This window comes from Vitis vinifera, chromosome 3 (genome assembly GCF_030704535.1).
Source record: "Vitis vinifera cultivar Pinot Noir 40024 chromosome 3, ASM3070453v1".
NCBI classification, from domain to species: Eukaryota; Viridiplantae; Streptophyta; class Magnoliopsida; order Vitales; family Vitaceae; genus Vitis; species Vitis vinifera.
Window position 1 is genome coordinate 17,227,611 of NC_081807.1, and position 10,542 is coordinate 17,238,152.

Sequence of the window (10,542 nt, forward strand, 5' to 3'; positions counted from 1 at the left end):
GGCTTCAGGAGAATTTCGTAGCCGTGCAAGATGGCTGCAAAATTTTGCAGCATGAAGGACACCATTTCGCAGCCAAAGGCTGATTTCGCGGCCATCCTCTTGTGATTTCGCAGCCAAAGGCTGAATTCTTAGCCCGTGAAATTGGCCTTCAGCTTGGTGTGATCGGCTTCCAATGGTTGTAACTCCTTTATTTCAACTTCGAATCATGCACCGTTTGAAGCGTTGGATTGCTGACTTCCCGAGCTTCGAAACGACATAGTATGCATAATTTGAGCTCCAGGAAGTGCTCCAAAAGGGGCTGAAAGTTGCTATCCTCTTGAATACTTCATGGTAGATTTCTCTTTGCTGACAGTTGCTGTCCTCTTGAATACTTCATGGTAGATTTCTCTTTGCTTCCCTTCCTTGCATTCATGATTTGCTTATGGCAAATGGACTTTAAAGCTTCAAAGCTTTGGTTCTTCATTTTTCTGAGCTTCCCATTGCTTGGCCATGGATTCCAAAGAACTCTCCTCAATCTCGGATTGCTTTGGTGATCAAATTACTAACAAAAACACCAAAACTTACACAATTTGATTAGAAATGATCGCAAATGTCCTTAATATGTTAATTGAGTTAAAAGGTAATAACTACTACTCAAAAGTGTTTAAAAGAGTTAATTACAAGCTATCAAATAACACTTTTTGAGTAGTAATCATTTACCGCTTCAATTTCGTCATTGTTGACATCATCATTCCATTGCATTTTTTAGATTATGATAATTTTCATCGTCCAGGTTGTCCCAAAATAATGCGTCATCGCTGAGGTAGGAAGATGGTTCCGGTATATCTACACTGAGTTTGGTTATAAAATCCTGTTCTTCAGAAGTAATAAAAGGTTTTGGAACAATAATGTGTTCTAAAGGTTTTACCCTCCATATAGACATGGTTTTTGTTTCACCAATGAGATGAAATAATTTATTCTGGGTTGGTTTAAGATCACAGATTTGAAAAGCTCTAAAGCGAATAAAAAATTCTAGAAATTCATTTGAATGGGTCATTTCCCATTTTGGTTCTTGTTGAGGGATGAGTGGTTCTTTATTATGTTTTATATATACATGATGATAGGCTAGTACTACTGATCCATCGGTTTGAAATAAAGGTGGAATGGTTTCAAAAGAAATATCTATATGTTTTTCGATTTTAAAAAGATAAGTTAAAATATCTTTCAATTTTTTTTGGAAAATTTCAGGGATTTGAGATATATGGTTCATAAAAACATTTTTTAAAATTCCCTGATCCATGAGCTGCGGTACAAAATAAAAGATTTCTCTATTTATAACAGACATATTTACATAAGCTAAATATATAACAAAGAAAAATTCAGGGTCATGATCTGCCATATACCTTGTTTTTATCCCGACATTTTTGGTTCTAAAATGTTTATACAAAAGTTTTTGATTTTTAAACACTTTGTTATATTGAGTTTGTAGGAAAAAGGGTTTTGACTAAAGAGTAGTTATCAACTCCAATTAGGTTTTTAACAACAAGCTTTTCATATTGTTAAATTAGAAGAGCTGATTTCTTAATTAGACTAATTACTTGAGGTTGACTGTTCGAACAACTAGTTTGATTGATTGACAGTGTACTGGTTTTCAAATCTTCTATTAGTTTTTTTTTTGAATTTCTTGGATTTTGAGGTTTTGGAATTTTTAGGTTTCTAAAGCAATCAGTTGGTTAAAAAATAATTGAAAATTTTCTAAGACTAATATTATTGCTTTAATTTCTAAGTTTGTAGAACTAAGGTTCTTTTGATAATCATTAAAAGTTCCACTACAATATCTACAAAGTTTTTCTTCTCCTATATTAGTTATTGCTAAAAGTATACCTCCCCATCCTGTTTGACTAGCATCAGTTTGAACTATTTTATATTCATTTTCTAAGGGTAAATGTAAGGTTGGGAGATGTTTCACAAGTTCTTTTATTTTCTGTATAAGTTTAATATCTTCTTGGTTAAAATATCTCTGCCTTGTGTTTTTTGTTTTACTATAAAGGGGTTTAGCTAATCTACTAAGGTTTTTAATACATGGCCTAACATAATTTAATAATCTTAAAAAACTTTGAAGGGTTTTTAAGTCTTCGAGTTTATCTGGAAAATTATTTATTTTTTGTACTATATGTTCTTGCAATTTTATTTGTCTATCCTCTAATTCTAATCCTAAAAATTCTATTTGAGTCTTAAATAATTTCAATTTCTTTTTTATTTACTATTAATCAATGACTAATTAGTTTTTCAAAAATCAATTCTAAATGCTTTATGTGTTCCTGAAGAGTATATAAAAAGACAAGAATATCATCAATATATACAAGAACAAAAGAATATTTACCAAAAATATTATCTATCATTCGTTGGAATATCTAAGGAGCATTTTTTTAGTCCAAATGGCATTACATTCCATTCATATAATCCACAAGGACATGAAAACGCTGTCCATGGTTTACTATCTTCTTCTAATCTAATTTGCCAAAATCTACTTTTACAATCTAACTGAGAAAAATATCTATATAATGTGTAAAAACTATAAAGATGAGCAAATAATAGAGCAACTCTATAAAACCAATTTAATTTAAAAAATTAAAGATATAGAAACAATAAATCAATTTACTATTTAACCAAAAATTAAAGAAAACGTAGAAATAGTTTCAGATGAGTCAGTAAATACAATAAATGAAGAAAAACAATTTGTAAATGTAAAAAATGAAATAGTAAGGTATAATAAGCCGTACAATAAGCCAAAACGGCCTAAATGGAAAAATAAAACAGAACCTTTTAGTTCTTTGTAACCAATATATGAATATGAAACAATATTAGATATAGATAGTGCACAAAATCTTAGGAAAACTATTGAAAATTGGGAACAATCTTTAAATTCAGCAGGTATAGTAGTATCTTTTGAAAACCAACAAGAAATTTATGATTTTGTAAAAGCACCCTTAGAGGAACCGTATTACAATTCTTTAGAAACATGGAACAAGAAAACGGTAGCTATTTTCAAGAAGTTAGAAATAATTTTAGCATATCTGTATTTATAAATTTAATAAAACTATATTTTTTAGGAACAACTCAAGAAGATGTTAAAGAACCCACAATATATCTCCATAAGTTAGAACAATTGAAGTTATGTAACCTTTTGTATATAAGGGAATATGAACAAAAATTTAGGAAATATGCAATTCTTGCTAGAGTAGATAAAACCCCTGAATATTTAAATAAATATATATTAAAAATACAAGGACCCATAGGGCTTTGACTATGTAATGAATTTACAACATCCAAATATAAAAACTCTCCTTATATAGGTGCTAGAATAGAATTTGTAAAAGATGTTTCACAAGTTCCTTTATTTTTTGTACAAGTTTAATATCTTCTTGATTAAAATATCTTTGCCATTTGTTTTTTTGTTTTACTATAAAGGGGTCCAACTAATCTACTAAGGTTTTTAATATATGGCCTAACATAATTTAATAATCCTAAAAAACTTTGAAGGGTTTTTAAGTCTTCGAGTTTATTTGAAAAATTATTTATTTTTTGTAAAACCTGATTTTTCACCCAAAATTTTCTAAATAACCCGTTATTTATTTATTTATTTATCTTGACAGGAAAATTATATATAAAAAGGATCCGTGTATATTGCAGGTATCAACTAGTAAAGAAAAACTGAAAAATAATTCAAATAATTTTCATTTCCCTACTTTACCTTTTTACCCTTTTTACCCCCTAAGGGTAAGAAAAATACACAAAATAAAATAAATGCTATATGAAAGAAGAAATTTAACATAAAATTCTTACTTTCTTATTGTTGATAAATTTACAAGACTGGAGATACAAATGATTGCTCCACTTGCTACTTTGCTCTCACTTTTTACACTCTTTTTTCTACACTCCTCCGGGCGCACCTTTCTTTCTTCTTCTACTACTAATTTATAGACAAACCATTTACAAGTGACAGGTGATAATTAATTCAAGTGGTTGGACGACAGGAAAAATATTTACAGGTTTGGTTAATAATAAGTACAAAGATAATAAATACAAGGATGGTAAAGTCATTATGAGGTTTTGACTTTTGGTTTTTCTTTAACCATCCGTCTGATACTTCTTCCACTTTCTCCTTGTCTTTTTCTTCTTATTTCTGTCACATACCGAATACGTGGTTGTACATGGCCTTCTTTTTGAACTTCTACTACTATATTAAATTTTTGTAGTTGGAGACGCATTTATTGCTTCATTGTTGTCATTGCTGACATCATCCTTCCATTGCATTTTGCAGATTATGATAACTTTCATTGTCCAAAAAAAATAAAAAATCGGGTTATTTAGAAAATTTTGGGTGAAAATTCAGGTTTTAAAACTAGAGTCTTTAGTGTTAACCCTTGACCTGTAACCCGTTTTTGTCGAAAAATTGGCGTTTTAAGGAGACTCTGTCTGGTCAGAAGGAAGGTATTACCTTGACACGAAGTGATGTTTTAAAATTTTGATTTTTATTACCTGAATTTTTGAGATATCCGATTTCAAAAACTTAACTTTTATGCATTAAATGGTTTCATACTATAAACTGAGAGCTTTAGGTTAAATATATATATTAGAATAATAAGTGTTTGAAAATGTTTATATTAAAATAATAAGTGTTTGAAATGTTTATATTAAAATAATAAGTATTTGGAAATGTTTATATTAAAATAATGAGGATAATAAATGCATTCACACTTTAATTGAATTTAAAACCTTCATGAACGGAGATTTCAAAACCCCTGCCATTACCTTGACTGTGTGTCAACAACAAACTGTTGTTGAAACTGATGTTGATGGGAAAAGTTGGTATTAGAGCTTCTCTATGTATTGCAGTATATTAATTAGGAAATGAGACTATTGATTCAAATTAATTTTCAGAGTACCGAACTATCTTACCCCATTAAAAGTCTAATTATATTTGCTTGATTTATTCTGCATCTTTATTTAGTTTGCTTATTTGATATGAATTAATGTCTTTTATCCTTATCCTCCTCGTATATATAATATAGATTATGATCGTGTAAAGGAACTTAATAATAGGTTGTATGCTCAACGTAAAGAATTTAGGGAAACTTGTGATAAATTGCATAATTTAAGAACTACTGTGAAAGATTTAACCAATGATATAAAAAACCTAACCTCTCTTAAATATTTGAACGAATACGAAGTAGCTGTACAAGAAGCCTTTGATGAACTTTTTGCTACAGAAACCCTAATTAAAAGAGAAATTATAAATTATTATATTGATAATTTATATGCTAGTTCATCTAATTAGAAAATATTAAAAACTAATGAACCCTCATCTACAAACCCAAGAGGTAAAACAATTAAAATTTTTAGTAGAAACACAATTAAAAATAACAAATGTAGTCTTACAAGAACATAGGAAACAAAATCAGGAAGAAAACAACACAGTCAAGGTAATGGTAGAGGTTTTGAAATCTCCATTCATGAAGGTTTTAAATTCAATTAGAGTGTGAATGCATTTATTATCCTCATTACTTTAATATAAACATTTCCAAATACTTTTGAGAGCTTGCCCAACTAGGGTAGTTAGGAATCAATTTTACATGATGTATTTTTATTATAAATCAATGATATTTTTTTTCTTCAAGTTTGTTTATTTCACTATTTTAATTTATATAATCATCTTTGCAAATAAATTTCTTTTATAAATAATTTTTTTAAGTAAATATATTAAAGATGGAAAAATATAAAGACAAAATAGGAAAACAAAATATGAAAAAAGATTATTATTTTTAATGATTTTATCATAAAAAGCTTTTTAGTTATGTCAACCCTAAAACCATGAAAGCCTCCCATGATTGGTTTCCTAAAAAATTCAAAAGTTTCCCTATTTATATGAAAGGGTTTCTATAAAGCAATTCAAAGAACTCATCCATGAAAAACTCATTCTCCATCTACTTAAAGTTATCCAATATGGAAAGGATTTCAATTATAAAAGCATTTTTTATATTATGTTTCAATGTCATTAAATAATGAAACCAAAATATAAACATGTGAAAACCGAGGTACAAAACAATGAGACAAAGGTACGTAGCAATTAGACTTGTGTACATAGCAATGAGACCTAGGTAGAAAGTAATGAGACCAATGTACAAATTAATGAGATCATGGTAATAAATAATGAGAACAAAGTACAAAGTTATGAGACTAATAGTACAAAGTAATAGGTGTTAGGATAAAACCCTTAAAAGTTTGACATGATATAACAAATTTAGATTTATTATTTATTTAATATGATTATGATTTCTCTTTTATCTTTTATTCCATCCACTATACCTTATGAGTATTTTGGCCTGATATTTTTTGTATTGTACATGACTTGAGTACATTAAAAGTTATACAAAAGATCCAAGTCATTGGTTCCTTACAAATAAATAATTTTTTCATAATTGGTCAATGGACTTGGGTTATCCATTTGATGTTGTAGTGCATAACCTCCTAATTGGAGGGGTGACTGATCTTGGCCACCAAGATGAGGTTATCATGGTGCATGTACTAGTGTGTCTGGTTACATATTAGATAGGACCTATGATGAGTTGTTATCATATAGTCATGACTTCACAAAGTTGTTATACTGTGTGGTCTCTCAACCACAAGAGAATATTAAGCTTGTGTTGCCAAAGTTTGTAGTGGCTTTAACCACTGTTAAGATCCTAAGGTGATAATATATTCTTTATGAATTTGGTCACTGTTAATGGACATCGTTAGAATTAGGTATTCTCTATTAGAAAATTAACTAATCTAACCTAAGGTAATCACCCTAGAGGGAGGTTGAATAGGGTGATGGTCTCTTTTTGAAAATTTAAACTATGTGAATATAAAAGAAAATTATATGCAAGTATATAACAAATGCAATGAAAAAACAATTGCATGTATATTAAAAAGATTAGGGAAGAGAGAATTCAAATACAATATTTTTATAGTGGTTCGATGGAACCCGACTTACGTCCACTCTCTTCTAGCTTCAATCCTAAGCTTGAGGTTCCATTGATTCAAGGCTTCCAAACCAAGCATTTAAGCAATAGAATTGGATTATGGTTCCAATCAACCCTCTTGGACTTTTGGTTCCAAGCACCCTTTACAATCCTCAAGTGCTATCTCACTTTTGAAAAATCTCCCAAGTGATACTCCACACTTGGGAATCCCTATCACACTTAGATTTTTCCTCTCAAAGATTTATAAATCAGAATAGAAAATATTCTCACAAAATCCTAGTACAAAATTTAGGTTCAATGATACAAGATAAATTAGGATTGAATGATACACTAATGATATGCAAGTTTTAGAACAAGGTGCACCAAAAAAGACTCTCCCAAGGCTCAAATATATTAAATAAAGGTTTAAGAAGGTTAAGCTATTTGAAACAATGAAAGTTGGAGCCTTTAAATAGGGAAGTGAAGCCTAAACTAGTGTTAAACACATTTAGGGGTAAACTAGTCGAGCACCAATTCGATTGATTTATTAGTTGTTAGCATTTAATGCTCAGACAGGTGACTATTGGGCTTTTTGAGGTTCAACTAGACCTAGGCCGAACCTAGATTGAGAGAGCAACCCTTTTGGAAGAGAGAAAACATTTTTCACTCCTTGACTGGTCCTTAATTAGGAAAGGGTAATCGATTGATTGATTCCCCAACTGGTTGAGTTGATTTAGTCCACCCTTGATCGGTCATACCTTGTTTGGCTCAACAACAAACTTTTTTAACCTAAAATATTTTAATCAAATTTTAGAAGACATTTAATACAAGGTTTTAGTTGAGAACAAGAACCTCTCTCTGTTTCAACTTTTTTTTTCCTTCCTCCCTCACCTAGATATCTCCCATACTCTAAATCCCTCCACACCCTCTACAACTCCTCACGTTTTCCTTTTTTCTCAAGCTTCTACCAACTCCCCTACTCTTGGTTCATCGAAAACGTCACCACCAACTCCACTACTTCAACCACCACCATGGCAAGGTGGTCACATCCTTCGCCACATGTCCCATGTAGCCCACCTAGAAGCCGTCTCCCACTCTAAATGAAAAGTTTAGCCAGTGTCTCCGGGTGTGAGAAAAATCTCTTAGTCCAAGAGGAGTTTACAAATATGCCCCTCTTTGGTAGAGTTCACAAGTGTAAGGAATATGAATACTAGAGTGAAAAAAAAGTGTAAATAGTGAGTGGAAAAAAGTGAACTCTACCGAAGAAAAAGAAAGACCCCCAAAAGTACACAAGTAGAACACAAACTCACTCAAACCAATAAAGAACAAAAGGGACTCTAAAATCCTAAGAGAAGGGTAGCTCTCAGAATGCCTCTAAAGTTAAGCTATGCATCCAAACTCTCTTTAAGATGTCTCTAAAAATGACTCGAAAAACAAAGTCAAAGTTGAGTAGCAGTTGAACCACCTAGGAGCATATGAACAAACGCATACAAAGGGAAAACCACACATCTACTATACGAAATAGGATGGAATATGAAGTTGTGAGGACAAAGTGTACAAAGATTAGAGTCACCCAAATTTAAAGGAAATGATGGGACGCGGTCGTAATGATCAGAATCACCAAACCCAAGGAAAGATCGGACGTAGTCGCCATGATTGAAAACACTTAAAACAGATAGAATGCGGTTGCTATGACCGAAATCACCAAAAAACAGACGGGACGCGGTCTCAATGACTCAAACTGAATTGACATGACAATGATTGATCGATATAGGTGCGGCCCAAAAAAACTCAAATTGAACTGACATGACAATGATCGATCGATATAGGTGTGGTCCTGAAAAACTCAACCTGAACTAACAAGATGAATGATCGATCGATATAGGTACGGTCCTAAAATTTGAACTAGCAAGATGAATGATCAATCGATATAAGTGTGGTCCTAAAAACTCAAACTGAACACAAACTGACGGGAAGATGGCTGATCGATATAGGTGCGGTCCCGAAAACTGAACTGACAAGATGAATGACCGATCAATATAGGTACGGTCCCAAAAACTGAACTGACATGGAAATGATCGATCAATATAGGTGCGATCTCGGAAACTGAATTGACAAGATGAATGACCGATCAATATAGGTGCAGTCCCAAAAATTGAACCGACAAGATGAATGACCAATCGATATTGGTGCGGTCCCAAAAACTAAAACTAAACACAAATTGACAGGAAGATGGCCAATCGATATAGGTGCGTCCCAAAAAACTCAAACTCAAACTGATAAGATAATGATCGATAGATATAGGTACAATCCCAACTCGAATTGAACACAAACTGACAAGAAGATGGTCGATCGATATAAGTACGGCCACAAAAACTCAAACTCAAATCAACAAGATGATGACTGATCGATATAGGTGCGGTTCCAACTCAAATTGAACACAAATTGACAGGGAGATGACTGATCAATATAGGTGCGGCCTTAGAAACTGAAATCTAACACAAGATGGTAGGAAGACGGCTGATCGATATGGGTGTGACCCCAAAACTCTAAACTCAAACTGACAAGATGATGACTAATCGATATAACTGTGGTCTCAACTCGAACTGAATACAAACTGATAGGAAGATGATTGATTGATATAGGTGCAACCCTAGAAACTGAAATCTAACACAAGATGATAGGAAGATGACCGATTGACATAGGTACAGCCTCAAAACTCTAAACTTAAACTAACAAGATGACCGATTGATACAGGTGTGGTCCCAGAAATTGAAATCTAACACAAGATGATAGGAAGATGGCCGATCGATATAGGTGCGACCCCAAAACTCTAAACTCAAATTGACAAGACGATGACCGATCGATATAAGTGCGGTCCCAACTTTAACTGAACACAAACTGATAGGAAGATGACCAATTGATATAGGTGCGACCCCAAAAACCTAAACTCAAATTGACAAGATGATGACCAATCGATATAGGTGTGGTTCCAACTCGAACTGAACACAAACTTATAGGAAGATGACCGATTGATATAGGTACGATCCCAAAAACCCAAATTGAACTGACAAGATGAATGACTGATTAATATAGGTGCGGTCCCAACTCGAACTGAACACAAATTGACAAGAAGATGATCGATTGATATAGGTGCCCCAAAAACCCAAACTTAAACTAACAAGATAATGACCGATCAATATAGGTGCGACCTTAACTCGAAAACTCAAACTCAAACTGACAAGACAATGATTGATCGATATAGGTGCAACCTTAACTCGAAAACTCAAAACTCAAACTGACATGACAATGATCGATCGATATAGGTGCGGTCCCAAAAACCCAAACTCAAACTAACAAGATGATAACCGATCGATATAGATATGGTCCTAACTTAAACTGAACACCAATTGATAGGAAGAGGACCGATTGATATAAGTGCGGTCCTAAAAACTGAACTAACAAGATAATGATATGATCAAGTGGCTTAAAGCCAAATGATAACTAAGATAACGATGCAAGCAAACTCGACAGGAGAGGATATGCCCCAGTATGA